Raw genomic sequence first — 18,339 nt, 5'->3', positions numbered from 1 at the left:
AAATGTTTTTTAAAATATGTCTAAGTATCCTTGGTTAGCATAAGGGAAATGAAAATTATGACTACACTGAGTTTTTGCTTCTAACCTAGTCAGAGTGGTCAAGAGAAATAATAAACTTAACAAGGATAGAAATGGATGTAGGGAAAAGGATATAACTATTTATTGCTATAAAGAGTAAATATTGGTGCAGCCATGATGGGAATCATTATGTATATTCTTCAAAATCTAGAAACAGAGTCTGGCTTGAAGACAGAAGATTGAAAGGAGTTTCACATACCAAAGTATAGTGTGGATCCAGGTTTCATCTAATGGGTGCTTTAGTGCAGTCACAAAATGAATAGATTCTCCTTTAGCTTACAATGCCCATAGCTTGAGCAAAATTCATGTGGACTGATCAGTTTAGAAAAATGGGCTGCAAAAAATGATGAATGATGAAATCACCTTTTTTATACTTGACTTTCCAAAGTGGTAATTCTGGGAATTCTATAAAAATAAATTGTTTTGTAGAAAGAAGAAAAGCAAAAGAATGACTACAAGGTAAGAATATTTTCTAGACAAAACATGATAGCTGAACAGGTGAAGTCACAGTACTAGTGACAACATGGAGAAGACCTGTGCAGTGTCTTTTTTTAACTAATTATTTTATTTATCTACATTCCAGACTTTGCCCCCTCCCAAATCCCTTCCCACAGGTCTCTATCCAATTTCCTTCCCCTTTGCCTCTGTGAGTGCGCTCCCCTCTACCCCCTCCTCGGGCAACTCCCCACCCTAGGGCTTCAAGTCTCTGCAGGATTAGGCATATCCTCACCAACTGAGGCCAAAGAAGGCAGTCCTCTGCTATGTATGTGCCAAGGGCCTGGGGCCAGTCCATGTATTCTCTTTGGTTGATAGCTTAGTTTCTGGGATCTCTCAGGGGTCTGGGTTTGTTAATACTTTTGGACTTCCTATGGGGTTGCCATCCTCTTCAGCTCCTTCAATGCTTATCTTAACTCTTCCATAGGGGTTCCTGACCTCAAGTCCAGTGGTTGGTTGTATGTATCTGAATCTGTTTCATACAGCTGCTGGGAGTCTCTCAGAGGACAGCCATCCTAGGCTCTTGTCTGTAACCACAACATAGCATCAGTAATAGTGTCAGGCTTTGGTGCCCATTCATGGATCTCAAGTTGGGCTGAAGACCTTTGCAATTTCAATCCAGGAAGAATACCAGCATGGAGAAAGGGGCTGGGCTTAAAGTCTCATCCACAGATAATAACTACTGACAACCAATTGCTGCTGGGAAAGACAGATTCCCAAATGTGGTTCCTGGTTGGTTGATCATGCTCCACTGGCCATTTACTCTGTCGGCCCTTTACTGCTGGGCATGAAGCCTACCCTTAGGAGTAGTTTGTTTTCTCAAAGACACTTCCTTGGAGGAAGCTTTCATTTTCAAGTTATCAATTGGAGATAGCTTCTGTGTTGTGGACTGGTATGTGTATGTCCACTTCTTTCTAGCTCTAGGAGCCCATCTGAGGCAGACCTATGCAGGTTCTTGCATGCCACCTCAGCCTTTCTGAGTTCATATGTGTGTCAGTCTTATTAATATAGAGGCCCTTGTGTCCTAGGTGTCCTCCAACACCTCTAGCATTTTTGAATCTTCTGCCCTCATCTCCTCAGGATTCCCTGAGTACTGAAGGGAAGAATTTGATGGAGACATCCTGTTTAGGGATAAGTGTCCCAAAGTCTCTCACTTTGCATATTGTCTGGTTGTGGGTGTCTATATTTTTTCCATCATCTGGAGTTTTCTCAGATAATGGCTGAGCAAGACACTGATCTATGAGTATATCAGAATGTCAGTAAAGGCTATTTTATTTTTACTTGCTTTTGAGAAAACAGTAGTATATGGTTTTCCTCTAAGTCTCTGGGATAAGTCTCAGGTTCTTAGTTATCCATGAAGTGTCAGGTATGAGTTTCATCTCATGAATTGGGCCTAAAGTCAAATGAGATATTGGTTGGCCAATTTCACAATATTTGTGCCATTATTGGACAAGAGTGTCTTGAAGAAAGACACAATTGAAGATCGACGGGATTGTAGCTGCTTAGTGTTTACCTTTTTCTTATGATAGGGTGCAGAGTATCTTCTAATACCAAAGACACCTGAAGATAGGGGTGAAGGCTTTAAGGAGGCACCAATTAATCCTCTCCATGTTTAATGTGCTGTGTAAGTGTTTTTTGAGATTTTTTTTTTCAGCAATGGGGCTTTGTCTGTTTTGTCTGTTTTGGTTTTAGGGTTTTTGTTTTTGTTTTGTTTAGAACAACCTTTAGTCTAAGTAACACCCTAGGTTGTTTGGGTGTTGCCATCAAACTCTTTTAGACAATATCTCAAATACATGTAATTCATCCTCAGTATTGGTGGCTTCTTTAGGCAACAAGAAATGTTCAGTGTCCTCCAATATTTGGTGATTTTTTAAAAATGACCTTCAGATATGTATGTGTATTGTATGTGTATGTGTATTGTATGTGTATGTGTGTGTATTGTATGTGTATGTGTATTGTATGTGTGTGTATGTGTATGTGTGTGTGTATTGTATGTGTATTGTATGTGTGTGTGTGTGTGAATGTTTGTGTGTATTGCATGTTTATGTTTATTTGTATGTCTATGTGCATTGTATGTACAGAGCTTCTACTTCATTAGATTTCCATACTATGCCTCACATGGTCCTTAATTGTACATCTCTTTCCCATATTACATGTCCTCAATTTGTTCTCTATTTGATCTTTATTTGATCCTTCCATTCTAGTAACCTCCATCTATCTAAAACTATCTATTTATCCCCCCTTTTAGACAGATATATCTATCTCACTTCAATCCCTTACTATACAAATAAACAGTATAGTTCAATGGAATATAGTTTGTTCATCATTGACTCTTATTGTGGGCTGGGCTATCTTGCTGTTACTAGGTAACTGTGGAGAGGAGTCTAGGCAGGCGGCCAAAAGCTTGGGACATTGTCTATGGGACAGATAGCCACATGCCTCTCCTGTGGGGGCTGTGTGGGCGGTAACTTTGACAGGAGCCACGGGTATGGGAAACACGATCATGCCTTCTGTCCCGTGTAGGTGGAAATTACAACCCACAGGGTCCCACCAGGGTTCAAGAACTCAGCTCGACTGGAGACCAGGCTGTCTGTGCATAGCCCATTGCAGCGCACTTGTTTTCCCCTCAAACAGTCTAGGACTGGAAAAGACAGGATTCTATGATTAAATTAGCATATGACAAGCTTGTTACCACAGCATTCAAAAAGTGAAGGTATTCCTTTAGAATGTCAAGATCAGCCTCTGCTACATAGTTAACGCTAGCCATCCTGGAATGCATGGAACTGTACCTCAAAATGGTATTTATAGATAGATAGAAATTTAGATATATAGATACACTAATTTATACTTACAAAGGTACATACTTTAACATAGATACTAGATGATAGATAGATAGATAGATAGATAGATAGATAGATAGATAGATAGATAGATAGATAGATAGATGATAAATAGATGATGGATACATAGAACATAGACATATAGATACATCATTTGATATTTCACACCACTGTTTAAATTTACTAAGCACTACATGTTTTGCCTTTATCAGTGCTTATATATACTCATAGCTTTAAAACATATCTTATATATGTCATGATGTATGCTATCTAGCTTGTACAAGATAATTTAAATGGAAGAACAGAAAGTCAGGCAAGACAATCACCTTTCTAGTCTGTGAATCTATTACTGTCAATATTGACTTTGGTAAATACTTACAAATTGCAATAAATGCATAAGAGTAAAAGAAGAGGCTACTCTAAAGTATTTCTGTATAGAAATAACTTAGTAACCTTTATTAAAATTAACTCACTAGGGAAGGCCTGTTGAAAGAAATGACATTTAAACTGAGAACTACAGGAAAAGTAGAAATTAGCCGATGAAAAATGAAAGAATCGTAGGGAATAAGAAGTCTCAGACAGAGGGTTATTAAACAGTAAATTCCATTACAGCCGCCTCACAAAGGGACATATGTTCTTTAAGTAGCTTGAATGTGTACCCTACTAACAAAACATGTTATTAAATTGACATCTGACCTTCTATATCATCTGCAAGCACTCTGCATGGCCCAGGACATGCTTAAGCTTGTTCTGATCCCTGGTGATCCCCAAGGGAGCTGAGAATTCTTTTATTTATGGTGTCTTTACAATCTATTGTGAAGTGAGTAAAGACTAAAAAATACTTATCTTTCATAGTAAATAATCTAAGTAAATACTAAACATATTCATATTTGAATGTGGCTGATTATTACCAGTGATCTGGGTAATGAAATTAGTTCACATATATCAACATGGTTAATACTATCTTCACAACAGAAACAGCTACAAAGAAAAGTGTTTTAAAATACAATTAAGGTATACAGAGAACAGGTATGGTGGCATATATCAACAATCTTAACATTTGAGAGGTGGTAATGTGAGGGTCTGAGATTACTGGTCATTCTCATTCACAGAGTGGATGAGTGCAAGCCTAGATCACAAGGGATACTGTCTAAAGAACAAAGCAACAAAAAACCCTGAAAAACAAGCAATAAAAAAATACAAGTTGAGAAAAATAAAGCCAAAGTCCATTATAACATCATATGAAATATTGATAAGCTTTCAAAATAATAAGTAAAATGAAGGAAAGGTTTTTGACGTCTGTGACTAAAGCCAATCCAAAAGAAGACCAAAGCAAGCAAGCAAACAAAACCACCAATAAAGAAATAAGACTTTATAAAGAATTGACAGGGAAGGCTACAGCAGACTGACCTTGACATAAATTCACTTAGAATAAACTATTCACTAAGTGAAAAAAAACCTATATTCTGATGCAGAAAAACATAAAAGTAAAAACCTAAATGTAATAAAAGCTAATTAAAGAGAGGCATTCTGCATGGGAGTTCATAGCCAATTGATTCAAGAAAGTTGTGGGACCAAAAATTCATGCCACTAGGGGAGCTAGTCCAGAGCAAACATGAGGTCAAGAAATGTCAAGACCTTGAAACTTCTGTCCTAAGACCTGTGGAATTTAGGACCATTCCCTCCTTGTTCTGGGCCTACACATCTTGGCTTACATAGCCTTACGACCCCTACCTCTACCACCCTTAAGGTATGCATAGAGTTTGGTGACCAGATTATAGGTTTAATGCCCTCTTTCTCTTTAAGATATCTCCATCATCACCTCAAATTCTCTTCATGCAAATAAGGCATTTCCAATATCCTAGTCCAGCCAATGATGTATACTTAACCTGAAACTCTTACCTACTCCCCAAGGGTACATAGCCCTTGTTACCCCCAATAAAAAAGAGCTGTGTCACTAAACACCACCTCAAAGAAGATATTTCTCCTTGCACTCACTGATGTATAAGGCCTTGCAGAATCCATCTACCTGCCTAAGCCTTATGTTACTTTACTGTAGAGATAAATTAAGGATGCATCAACTTTCAAAGAGCTCACTTACTGAGCGAGTGTGCAAGATGCTTTGGTTTGGTGGCAGCTTCCTGCACCTGAGCTAAAGGCTCACTGTCTGCCTGTCTGCTCACTCTCTGCTCACTGTCTGACCACCTCAAACATCTGACAGTGGCCTGAATGAGGTCTCTAGATAGCAGGCCACCTGAGGAGCTTTAATGGTTAGAATGCCAATGGCTTTGTGCCCCTGGAGAAAGTTCACAGGATCCCTGCCTAGTGCAAGTCTTCACAATTCCACTAGAATATCCTGCTGTGAATCAGTCACTTTAAATCCACAGAGAAGATTCTGCTTCTGGCACTGTCTGAGAAGATAGCTGCAGGGAAAACAAAGCTCAAGGGAAAGGTTGTTACATAATCATCAGGCACACATCATTGCCTGCTTTGCTGTGATTGTGTCTGCCAAGAGGGCTATAGAGCAACATGAATCCTTAACACGTAGGATTCTGGCAAAGCAAACTAGGTGACATGAAAAAGCATATTGGCTGCAGAGTCTAAGACAGCAGTTCCCAGCTTGTGATTTGAGACCCCTTTGAGAGTCACACATCAGATGTCATGCATATCAGATATTTACATTACTATTTATAACTGTAGCAAATTTACAGTTATGAAGTAGCAAAGAAATGACTTGATGGTTGGGGATCACCACATGAGGAATTGTACTGAAGAGTTGCAGCATTAGAAAGTATGAGAACCAGTGCTAAGAAATCCTAATACACTCACTCAGCAATGTGGTTTTAAAATGTGAAAATAAGCATTGCTTTGTAATTCTGAATATTAAAGATATATGATAGGTAGACATAAGTAGATATGTACAGCTTCGTAAGATAGTATGCAAATTACAATGTAATGTAGTTGGGAAGGCTACGTGTTAATCAACACTACATCAACTTTGTTTATCCTCTTATAACGTAACACATGTATTTATGTATTGATGATAGACTATTAGGCAAAAGACCAAGTTCCTATCATTACAAACTCAATTTTACTACGTCCATATACAAAATGTAATGTCAGGTACAGAAAACTCTTATGCTGAAAAACTCATCAAAATATTATTTAATCTTGAATTTAGGATAATTTTCATGAGATCCTGAATGCTGTAAGTCTGTGGGAGTGAATAAACTTTGTAGGACGAAGGAAAGTAATTCAGTTACTTGTAGAAATTGGTGATAGCATTTTCTTAAATACAGCAAAAGGTTGAATGGCTACAAGACAAGTGACAATTGGCAGCCCTAGATGAAATGGATACTAATACTTTATCATAGAATACCACAGTAGGTCGCTCAAAAACACTGCTCATCTGATGTATACCTTTGACTACTTTTTTGAGATCACAATTATAATCATTTCTCTTATGTTCCCCCTCCAAAGTTTTCTTTTTGCTCTTTCAAATTTATTGCATTTTTTCATTAACTGTATGTTACATGCATGTATGCAAAACAGATACCTGGCTAAATATTACCTGCTCATTTTGTATGTAACTTGTATGTAGGGTTTTCATGGATAGTAGTACCTGGTGGCATATAATTTAGAAATTGGATAGATATTAAACAACTGAAGTAGGACCAGAAGAGATGATGGTTTTGACCAATGAAAAAAGGGTAAACACGTGACTTGTACATGCATTTTAGATGTACTCTGTTTGCAGAGTCCATGGGATTTGCCCATTAATTTGCTCTTGGGGTTGAATCAGATGTGGGATCGGCCTTTGAGTGGATGGATACATGTTGATATCCTTTAAACGGAAAATTTATGCTGTAGAGAGAAGCACGCTATAAGTGCTTAAAATTCAAAGTTAAAAATCTTGGTATGTCAAGCTTGAAACATAGTTATTTTCCAAGTAAATTCATCATCTCAAATAATGGATTTCTCAATTTCCATTTAAGGCCAAGGTTAGGGATGGTTACACACATTGGAATTCATTAGTGCTGAGATAGTATTTTGTTTCATAAGCCACATGGGGCCAACCGAGGAATAAGTAAAGAATTTAAAAGTCACACAAGGAGTCACTGACTTAGCCCCAAGGCTCTATAAACATTTACCATTTTGAAAGACACAAAAAGTAGAGGCCATGACTTCTTTTTTTGTTTACAACTTCATTGAACTTGAGAAGAGGCCTAAAGCATGATCAGAAGGAAATTAAGACAGTACTGTGCCTTTAAAAGTGTACTGAACCTGTACTTTTAGAGACAGACTAATACATTTTAATGAAGGCTAATGAATATTCAATAAAATGAGTAGTTATAAATTAACAGTCAAATTTAGCTACAAAGATGTATTTGGTAACCTAGATAAAGTTATTTTTAAAAGGGTTCTGAGGAAACAATCTTTTTGAGTGAAGTAACCCAGACACAAAAAGACAAACTCATATATTTCTTCTCATTTGTATAATTCCACAAACATATATGTGAATATGAACAGGGTAATAATTTTTGAAATGTTACACCATATAAAATTAATGCTGATATCTGTATTTATTAATTTTAAAGATACATTTTATTTTAATTATTCTTTCTCTGTGTGGGTATATATGCATAAGTACAGGTGCATCCAGAAACTGAAGGCATTGGATCCTATAGTTGTCAGTATAGGTGGTTGTGAGCTGGTCTGTGTGATTGTGAGTATTGAATTCAGGTCCCTGTAAGAGCAGTATGTGCTCATAACCATTAGTCTGTCTCTCAAGTCCTTATTCATGGCTTGAAAATAAAAATATTAGTTATTCTAAATTCTATCCTGTATCACAAGTGTCATATTTTTATATAATGTATAATTGAACTAGACATAATGGCATATAACCATATCAACTATTATCCTCAATGAACAGATAAAATATTTCTTTAAAATACTCATGTAACTCATAAATAGTACATATAATCAATGATGGCTTAGATGATGAACAATTTGACCATTTCTTGAGAATATTATATGCATCTTTCCTCTTATGAAATAAGATAAGAAATTCAGGAGTGACATGGAGTGAAGATTTAAGGAATAATTCAATGAAAGTAGACAATTGTGCATCTTTATTAAGTTACAAACATCACCTGGTGTAAATTAGATTTGACTAAGATGCTCCCTAAACAGTGCTAATACTAACTTGGGTCAATACTTTCAGAGAATACATATTTCACAGAACAGAAAATGAATAAATGCTAGAGCTGTGGGTGGCAACTTGTTACCATTCGATGTTGTCAATGTGTATTATTTCTTGTTGAGAGTTTAGTCAAACCATTGTCAAATCAGATATTGGTAAATTCCATTGGAATATAAACGATGCAAAATATCTCTATTATCATTTTATCATTAAGGAAAGGTTAATGAGAAACTTACAAACATATACATAGGGAAAGAAAAATATCTAGGTGTGTTTAAACACATTAAAGCAAAATATCAAAGTTGATAAGATTGATACATAGACAATTAAAATATCACAATTCTCATACTGTTTATTCTGGACATATATTATTCTGCTAATACTGTGTGTGTGTGTGTGTGTGTGTGTGTGTGTGTGTGTGTGTGTGTGTGTGTGTGAAATAATGCATAACATCAGTCTTATCATTGGTACCATTGGTTCTGCAGAACTACATTCTTATTACTTTGTAGTTTTCATATATATAACCCAGAGTGGGATATTAACTAAATCACTGCTTCCTAATTCCTTGACCTCTAGGATCAATTGCCTCTTCATGCAGAAACCTGTCAAATTAGAATTCTTCTGTCCTGGTCAGAATAATAAGATAAAAGTCATTTCCTGTTCCAGGAAAGAAGCAGAGATTGTGGCATACTTTAAAAAAAATCTAACTTACCATTTGACATACATCCTTGTCTTTGACTGTAAAAGATATGAATGACCATGATAAATTTACTCTAAGTCCCACAAGCTCAACTAAATGATAAAATTAATTGTTACTATGTCAGATGTTGTTTTATTGTTAGATACAACTAACAAAAATATTGTGTTTGCTCTCTCTGTTTTGGTCTATATCATATAGTCTCCAAAGATATAATAAATATCTCATCTCCTTGGTTTGGGATTTAGCTCAGTGGTCGAGCGCTTGCCTAGCAAACACAAGGCCTTGGGTTCGGTCCTCAGCTCTGGGGAAAAAACAAAAAAACAAAAAAACCACCACCCCAAAAAAACCCGTTTGTCAGAAGATAGAACACAAATACCCAAGATATAAGATACAATTTGCTAAACACATGAAACTCAAGAAGAATGAAGACTGAAATGTGGACACTATGCCCCTCCTTAGAATTGGGAACAAAACACCCCCGGAAGGAGTTACAGAGACAAAGTTTGGAGCTGAGACGAAAAGATGGACCATGTAGAGACTGCCATATCCAGGGATCCACCACATAATCAGCTTCCAAACGCTGACACCATTGCATACACTAGCAAGATTTTATCGAAAGGACCCAGATGTAGCTGTCTCTTGTGAGACTATGCCGGGGCCTAGCAAACACAGAAGTGGATGCTCACAGTCAGCTATTGGATGGATCACAGGGCTCCCAATGGAGGAGCTAGAGAAAGTACCCAAGGAGGTAAAGGGATCTGCAACCCTATAGGTGGAACAACATTATGAACTAACCAGTACCCCGGAGCTCTTGACTCTAGCTGCATATGTATCAAAAGATGGCCTAGTCGGCCATCACTGGAAAGAGAGGCCCATTGGACACGCAAACTGTATATGCCCCAGTACAGGGGAACGCCAGGGCCAAAAAAATGGGAATTCGTGAGCAGGGAAGTGGGGGGGAGGGTATGGGGAACTTTTGGGATAGCATTGGAAATGTAATTGAGGAAAATATGAAATAAAAAATATTAAAAAAGATACACATGCACACACACACACACACACTGCCATATATTCCTACAGATAGGAAAACGGATGCTTGACAGTATTAATAATCTCAATAGGCAACACATTCATTTTATCAAGACATTTGCTAACACAGAAATTTGCCATGTGTCTTGATGTTTTGAGAAATTTCAGTCACTTTCTTCCAGATGTTCTTGGAAATTTTGACTTGAAATTTAAATTTGGAAGTCAGCAATTCAGTTCAGAATAGATGCTTGAGGAATAGAAAAGTTATACCTACACCCTAAATTAGACTTCAAGTTGGATAAATAATTGAAGCCTCCAGTGGGCACAAATTGATTTATCTGTTAATTTTAAGCATATTACTCCATTTTAAATGATATCAGGAATATGGAAGAGGACATGAACTAGTCATCATCTTGGTTTCTTGGGTAATTTTCACTTCTGATCTAAATCATTCAATGTTATTTATAAACATATGACAGAGATATATGTATTTATCTTTACATATCCATCTTTTATGACTGCAATACTTTTAGTTTATGGATGATTAAAAGCTAAGAAATAATTATATATATATATATGTATGTATGTATGTATGATAATATATAACTGTGTACTATATGTCATAAGATTGGATGGCTTAATTCCACATCTTTCTAGTATGAAACTGATTGAGCTATTTTCTTCCACAGGTGACAGACTGAAGGAAACACAAAAGTGTCCCAAAGAACCCATTTCTTACTGTTTGACTCTTCATGGACTACTATGGTAAAGAAACTTATTGTTCTAAATACTTAGAATAATGAGACAAGAAATAAAGGTAAGCAGAGAAAATTGCAGATGTGATTAATACAAAGGTAGAATTCAATGGAAAGATAACATGTAGAACAATCATTAGACTGTCAAGTCTAACAGATTTAAGCAAGCTGCACCACAGATAAAAAAAGGATCCTTTGCTCTTAGGATCAGGTAGATGCTGGCAGATATAATAAAAACAAGCCAACAAACATAAAGACATAAAAATTGCTATAAAATAGAAAATTCGAAAGAGCAAATGAAGTCCACAAAACAATAAAAATGTTATTAAAGAAATTAAGTCTTTGAAGACTTCAGGATTTAGAAGTGATTACTGTACTTAAAGTTGGTATAAATTTATTTTATGTGGAAGACAAAGAGAAATGGGGCATTCAATAGACGTGAAAGAAAGTACAATTCAGAGAAAATAGGAGGGAATTACATTTTGAGTATAAGCATGGAGATCAGGTTTTCATCACAACAGGAAGATTTGATTGGCGTTCATTTTTCCTAAGAAGGATGAAGGCAGTTCATCAGCGAAGAGATTGGCTCTGGCTACTGTCAGCTGCTTGGGTGGAGGCATGAAATAGGCAAGTAATTATATACAACCTGAGTTAGGAATTTGCAGATGACTGTGGAAGAGAGAAAAATAATATGATCAGGGTGTTTGCAACTGAATGATTATAGGTTTGATCCATGACATCTTAGATAAAACATAGAGGAATAAAGATATAAATAAGAGCTCAAATTCTAACTTTTGCCAATACTACATATACTTCAATATAATAAATTAGAAGCATTGTCCAAATATGCATTTGCAGAAAAAATAGTATATGTTGGCAACATAGGGAATAATATGTAATAAAATTTACTTTGAATAATCCTTCTTTTCTTTTCTTTTTTTTTTACTGGCTTGTTTTATTTTGTATTGGTTATTTTATTTATTTAAAATTCAAATATTATTCCCCTTCTCTTTTTTTCTCTCAACACATGCCATATCCTATCCCCATGAGCCCCCTGCTTCTGTGAGGATGCTCTCTCACCCACCCACTTCCAACTCACAGCCATAGCATCCCCTTATACTGGGGCATGGAACCTCTACAGGACCAAGGGCCTCCCCACCCATTGATGCCAGATAAGGCAATCCTCTCCTACATAAGCAGCTGGAGCCGTGGGTCCCTCCGTGTGTACACTTTGGTTGGTGGTTTAGTCTTTGGAAGCTCTGGAGGGGATCTGGTTGGTTGATATTTTTGTTCTTCCTATGGGGCTGCAAACCCCTTCAGCTCCTTCAGTCCTTCAGCTAACTTCTTCCTGTGCTCAGTACAATCATTGACTGTGAGGTATGGGTCAAATGTGTCTCAAATAACATTTGGGCAAAAGTTCAACTCTTGCGGTTCATCATATGTTAGCTGCAACTATTAGTGACTTGTGCTTTTCTTCAATGTCTAACTTTTGAGTTATAACATTGATGGTGTTACAAACAGGCTCTGGAGTTTCTGCAAAGGTTTTATTCACATAATTCTTTTCAGTGGCCACAAACATTTATTGAAACGAGAGGAACACATTTGTAGATTCATTGGGTGAAAATGAAGAACATAAAAAATGCAGATGTTTCATTGGGAGCCCTGTGCTTCCTCCAATGGATGGCTGTGAGTATCCACTTCTGTATTTGTCAGGCACTGACAGAGAATCTCAGGAGACAGCTATATCAGGCTTCTGCCAGCAAGCTCTTATTGGCATCCACAATAGTGTCCAGGTTTGGTGTTTGTATATGGAATGGATCCCAAGGTGGGCCAGTCTCTGGATGTCCATTCCTTCAGTCTCTGTTCTACACTTTGCCTCTGTAACTCCTTCTGTGGTTATTTTGTCCCCCTTTCTACCCTGAGACTAAATCACCAACCAAAGAAAACAAATGGTGGGACTCATGGCTCCAGCTACATATGTAGCAGAGGATGGCCTAGTTGGTCATCAATGGGAGGAGGAGCCCTTGATCTTATGAAGGCACGATGCCCAAGTATAGGGCAATGCCAAGGCCAGGAAGCAGGAGTGGGTGAGTTGGTTAGCAGGGGGAGGAGGAAGGGTATAGGAGGTTTTCGGAGGGGAAACCAGGAAAGGGGATAACGTTTGAAATGTAAATAAAGAAAATATCTAATAAAAAACAGAAAAAAAGTAGATGTTTATTTATCTGATTTGTGAAATTTGCTCATTTTTCTTAAGTGATAAAAAATATGTATGTATATGGACATATATGTGTGTATATATATATATATATTGATTAAAATATGTATATGTGTGTATATATATGTGTGTATGTATGTATATATATATATGCTGGTTAGCTGATTAGTACTTAAATATATATCACGTATATCAGACTTTCCACTGATCTTACTCTTGCTCCACACCCTCACCAGTGTGAATGGGTAAGACAGAATCTGAGAATCACTTTGATTTGTGTTTCCCTGGCTAACGATGTTGAATATTTCTTTAACTGCTTCTCAGCCATTTCAGATTCCTTTGTTGAAAATTATGTTTAATTCTGTTCCATCATTTTAAATTGGACCCTGGTTTGTTGACACCGAGTTTCATGAGTTCTTTATATATTTGAGAAGTTGGCCCTCTATTAGATATGGAGTTAGTGAAGATCTTTTTCCATTCTGCTGGCTGTCATTTTGTCTAGTTGACAATGTCCTTTGCCTTGCTGAAGCTTTTCAGTTTTCAGGAGGTTCTATTTACTAATCTTAGTGCCTGTGCTGGTGGCATTCTGTTCAAGAAGTTATCTACTGGGTCAATGCATTCGAGGTAATTCCCTAGATTCTCTTCTATCAGGTTAAGTGTATCTGGTTTTATATTCATGTCTTTTATTCACTTGGACTTGAGATATTGTACTGGGTGACATGGGTCTGTTTGAATTCTTCTGCATGGCAGCATCCAGTTAAAATAGCACCATATGTTGAAGATGCTTTCTTTTTTCAAACGTACTTTTTTTTTTGGTTTCTCTGTCAAAAATCAGTTGTACATAGTTGTTCGGTTCTGGTTCAGCAAATTGATTCTATAGCTCAACCTGTCTTCACTACAATATGAAGCAGTTTTCATTACAATAGCTCTTTAGTAAATATTGAATTCAGGGATGATGAAACCTCTGGAAGTTCTTTTATTACAAAAAACTGTTTTAGCTATCTTGGTTCTTTGTTTCACTATATGAAGTTTAGTATTGTTCTTTCAGGTCTGTAAAGCATTGTATTGAAATTTTGATGTGTAGTGCACTGAATATGAAGACTGCTTTTAAGAAAATGGTGATTTTTTTTTACTATATTATTCTTAATATGTAATCTCTGAGTACGGGAGATCTTTCAACCTTCTAATATCTTCTTTAGTCTCTTTTTCTTTTTTTTGATTCCTTATTTTATTAGATATTTTCTTTAGATCCATTTCAAATTTCAAATCCTATCCCGAAAGTTCCCTATACCCTCCCTCCGCCCTGCTCCCCTACCCACCCTCTCCCACTTCATGGCCCTGGCGTTCCCCTGTACTGGAGCATATAAAGTTTGCAATACCAAGGGGCCTCTCTTCCCAGTGATAGCCGACTAGACCATCTTCTGCTACATATGCAGCTAGAGACACGAGCTCTGGGGGTACTGGTTGGTTCATATTGTTGTTCCACTTATAGGGTTGCAGACCCCTTCAGCTCCTTGAGTGCTTTCTCTAGCTTCTCCATTGGGAACCCTGTGTTCCATCTTATAGATGACTGTGAACATCCACTTCTGTATTTGCCAGGCATTGGCATAGACTCATATGAGCCAGCTATACCAGAGTCCTGTCAGCAAGATCTTTCTGGCATATGCAATAGTGTCTGGGTATGGTGGCTGATTATGGGATGGATCCCTGGGTGGGATAGTCTCTGGATAGTCCATACTTTCATCTTAGCTCCAAACTTTGTCTCTGTAACTCCTTTCATGGTTATTTTGTTCCCTATTCTAAGGAGGAATGAAGTATCTACCCATTGGTCTTCCCTCTTCTTGATTTTCTTGTGTTTTGCAAATTGTATCTTGGGTGTTCTATGTTTCTGGGCTAATATCCACTTACCACTGAGTGCATATCTAATGACTTCTTTTGTGATTTGGTTACCTCACTAAGGATAATATCCTCCAGATACATCTATTTGTCCAAGAATTTCATAAATCCATTGTTTTTAATAGCTGAAATACTCCATTGTGTAAACGCACAACACTTTCTGCATCCATTCCTCTGTTGAGGGATATCTGGGTTCTTTCCAGTTCTGGCTATTTTAAATAAGGCTGCTATGAACATAGTGGAGCATGTGTTCTTATTATCAGTTGGAACTTCTTCTGGGTGTATGCCCAGAAGAGGCATCTACCTGGATCTTCTGGTAGTATTATGTCCAATTTTCTGAGGAAACTCCAGACTGACTTCCAGAGTGGTTGTACAAGCTTGCAATCTCACCAGCAATGGAGGAGTGTTCCTCTTTCTCCACATCCTTGCCAGTATCTGCTGTCACCTGAGTTTTTGATCTTAGCCATTCTGACTGGTGTGAGGTGGAATCTCAAGGTTGTTTTGATTTGCATTTCCCTGATGATTAAGGATGTTGGACATTTTTTTCAGGTGCTTCTCAGCCATTTGGTATTCCTTAGTTGAGAATTCTTTAGCTCTGTACCCCATTTTTAATGGGGTTATTTGAGTTTCTGGAGTCCTGCTTTTTGAGCTCTTTGTATATATTGGATATTAGTCCCTTATCATATTTAGGATTGGTAAAAATCCTTTCCCAATCTGTTGGTGGCCTTTTTGTCTTATTGACAGTGTCTTTTGCCTTACAGAAGCTTTGAAATTTTATGAGGTCCCATTTGTCAATTCTTGATATTACAGCACAAGCCATTACTGTTCTGTTTAGGAATTTTTTCCCCTGTGCCCATATCTTCGAGGCTTTTCCCCACTTTCTCCTCTATTAATTTCAGTGTCTCTGGTTTTATGTGGAGGTCTTTGATCCACTTAGACTTGAGCTTTGTATAAGGAGGTAAGAATGGATCAATTCGCCTTCTTCTATTCAAAGACTTACATTTATTGTCATATATGTTTTTCAATTGCTTTGTAAGAGTTACACTAAGATATTTTATTTATATCATTTGTTCCTATTGAGAACTGTATTGTTTCTCTGATTTTGTTTTTCAGTCTGTTTATAATTTATGTATATGAGGGCTACTGATTATTTTGTGTTAATTTGTACCCTGTCACTTCTCTGAAGGTGTTTTTCAGCTGTAGTTGTTCCCTGGTAGAAGTTAATACAAACCTATCATCTGAAAAGAGTGGTATTGTGAATTCTTCCTTTCCAAATTTTTCCCCTTGATCTCCTTTAGTTGTCTTTTTTGTTCTTATTAAATTTGAGTGCTATATTGAGTAAAATGGAGAGGGTGGCAAGCCTTGTCTTATTCCTGATTTTAGTAAAATTGCTTTAAGTTTCTCTCCATTTAATGTGATTTTGGCTGGGCTGTATGTTGCTTTTAATATATTTAGGTATATCCCTTTTATCCTTGATCTCTTCAAGACATTTGCCATAAAGGACAGCTGGATTTTATCAAAAGAGTTTTCTTCATCTGATGAGATGTGTTTTTTTTTTTTTTGTTGTTGTTGTTCTTTCAGTTTATTTATATGGTGAATTATGTTGACAGATTTTCATATGTTGATTCATTCCTGCACCTTTAGGATAGAGTCTACTTGATTATGTTGAATGATCTTTTTAATGTGTTATTGGATCATTTTTTGTATATTTGATTGACTTTTATCAGTGTTCAAGAAGAAAAGGAACCTATAGCTCTCAATCTTTGTTGAGTCTTTGCATGGTTTTGTAACCAGGGTGACTGTATCTTCATAAAATGAATTTTGCCATAGTACCTGTTTCTATTTTGGAATAATTTGAGGAGTATTGGTATTCACTCTTCCTTGAAAGAATAATAATTCTTCACTAAAACCACCTGGTCCTGTTTTGTTTTGTTTTGGTCAAGAGACTTTAATGACGGCTTCTCTTTTCTTAAGGGTTATAATTCTATTTAAATTGCTCATCTGAATTGATTTAACTTTGTTTAGTGGAATCTATCAAGAAATTTGTTCATTTCTTTTAGATTTTTCCAATTCTGCAGATTACAGATTTTTGTGGCAAGACCTAAAGATACTTTAGATTTCTTTGGTATATGTTGTTATGTCCACCTTTTCATTTCTGAGTTTATTTGGTTATTTTCTATCTGCTTTTAATTAATTTAGATAAGTGTTTGTCTATCTTGAGGATTTTCTCAAAGAACCAAAACTTTGTTTCATTGATACTTTATATATATATATATATATTTAATTGATTTCAGTCTTGAACTTCATTATTTCCTACTGTCAAGCCCTCTTATGTATGTTTGGCTCTTTAAATTCTTTTTTTTTTTTTTTCATTTTCTCAGTAGGTTTAATTCTGCTTCACAGATTGGCTTATTTACTTTCTACTGTATGAGGCTGTCAGGTGGGCTGTTAAGTTGCTAGTAGGAAATCTGTCTCATTTAGGAATGCCCTTAGTGCTATGAACTTTCCTCTATGCACCATTTTTATTGTGTCCCCTAAACTTGGGTACATTTTCAATGAATCCTAGAAAGACTTTCATTTCTTTATTTCTGTCTTACCCCACTTGTCAGTAAAAGCTTGTCCAGTTTCCATGAGTTGTTAAGCTTTTCGTTGTTTCTGTTGTTGTTGAACTCTAGCTTTAATCCATGGTGTTCTGGCAAATACAAGGAGTTATTCCAATTTTCTTGTATCTGTTGAGATTTGATTTGTGACCAAATAGGTGTTCAATTTTGGGGAAAGTTCTGTGAGATGTTGACAAGAAAATATATTCTTTAGCATTTGGGAGAAATGTTCTGTAGATATATATTAGGTCCATTTGTATCATATTATGTTAGCTCCATTTTTATTCCTGTTTAATTTTTGTTTGGATGATCTGTGAAAGTGAGATATTGATGTTTTCCACTATCAATGTAAGGGGTTCAATGTGTTATTTAAGCTTCAGTAATGTTTCTTTTACAAATGTGTTTGGCCTTGCATTGGGGCAAAGATGTTCAAAACATGAGATGAGTATGAAATGTTCTTCCCCATATCTTTACATTATTCTTGCTTGGAAGACTATTTTGTTATATATTAGAATAGCTATACCAGCT

This window comes from Mus musculus, chromosome 3 (genome assembly GCF_000001635.26).
Source record: "Mus musculus strain C57BL/6J chromosome 3, GRCm38.p6 C57BL/6J".
Classification (NCBI taxonomy): domain Eukaryota; kingdom Metazoa; phylum Chordata; class Mammalia; order Rodentia; family Muridae; genus Mus; species Mus musculus.
The sequence above is the reverse complement of the archived record's forward strand: the minus strand, read 5'-3'. Positions refer to the sequence as shown.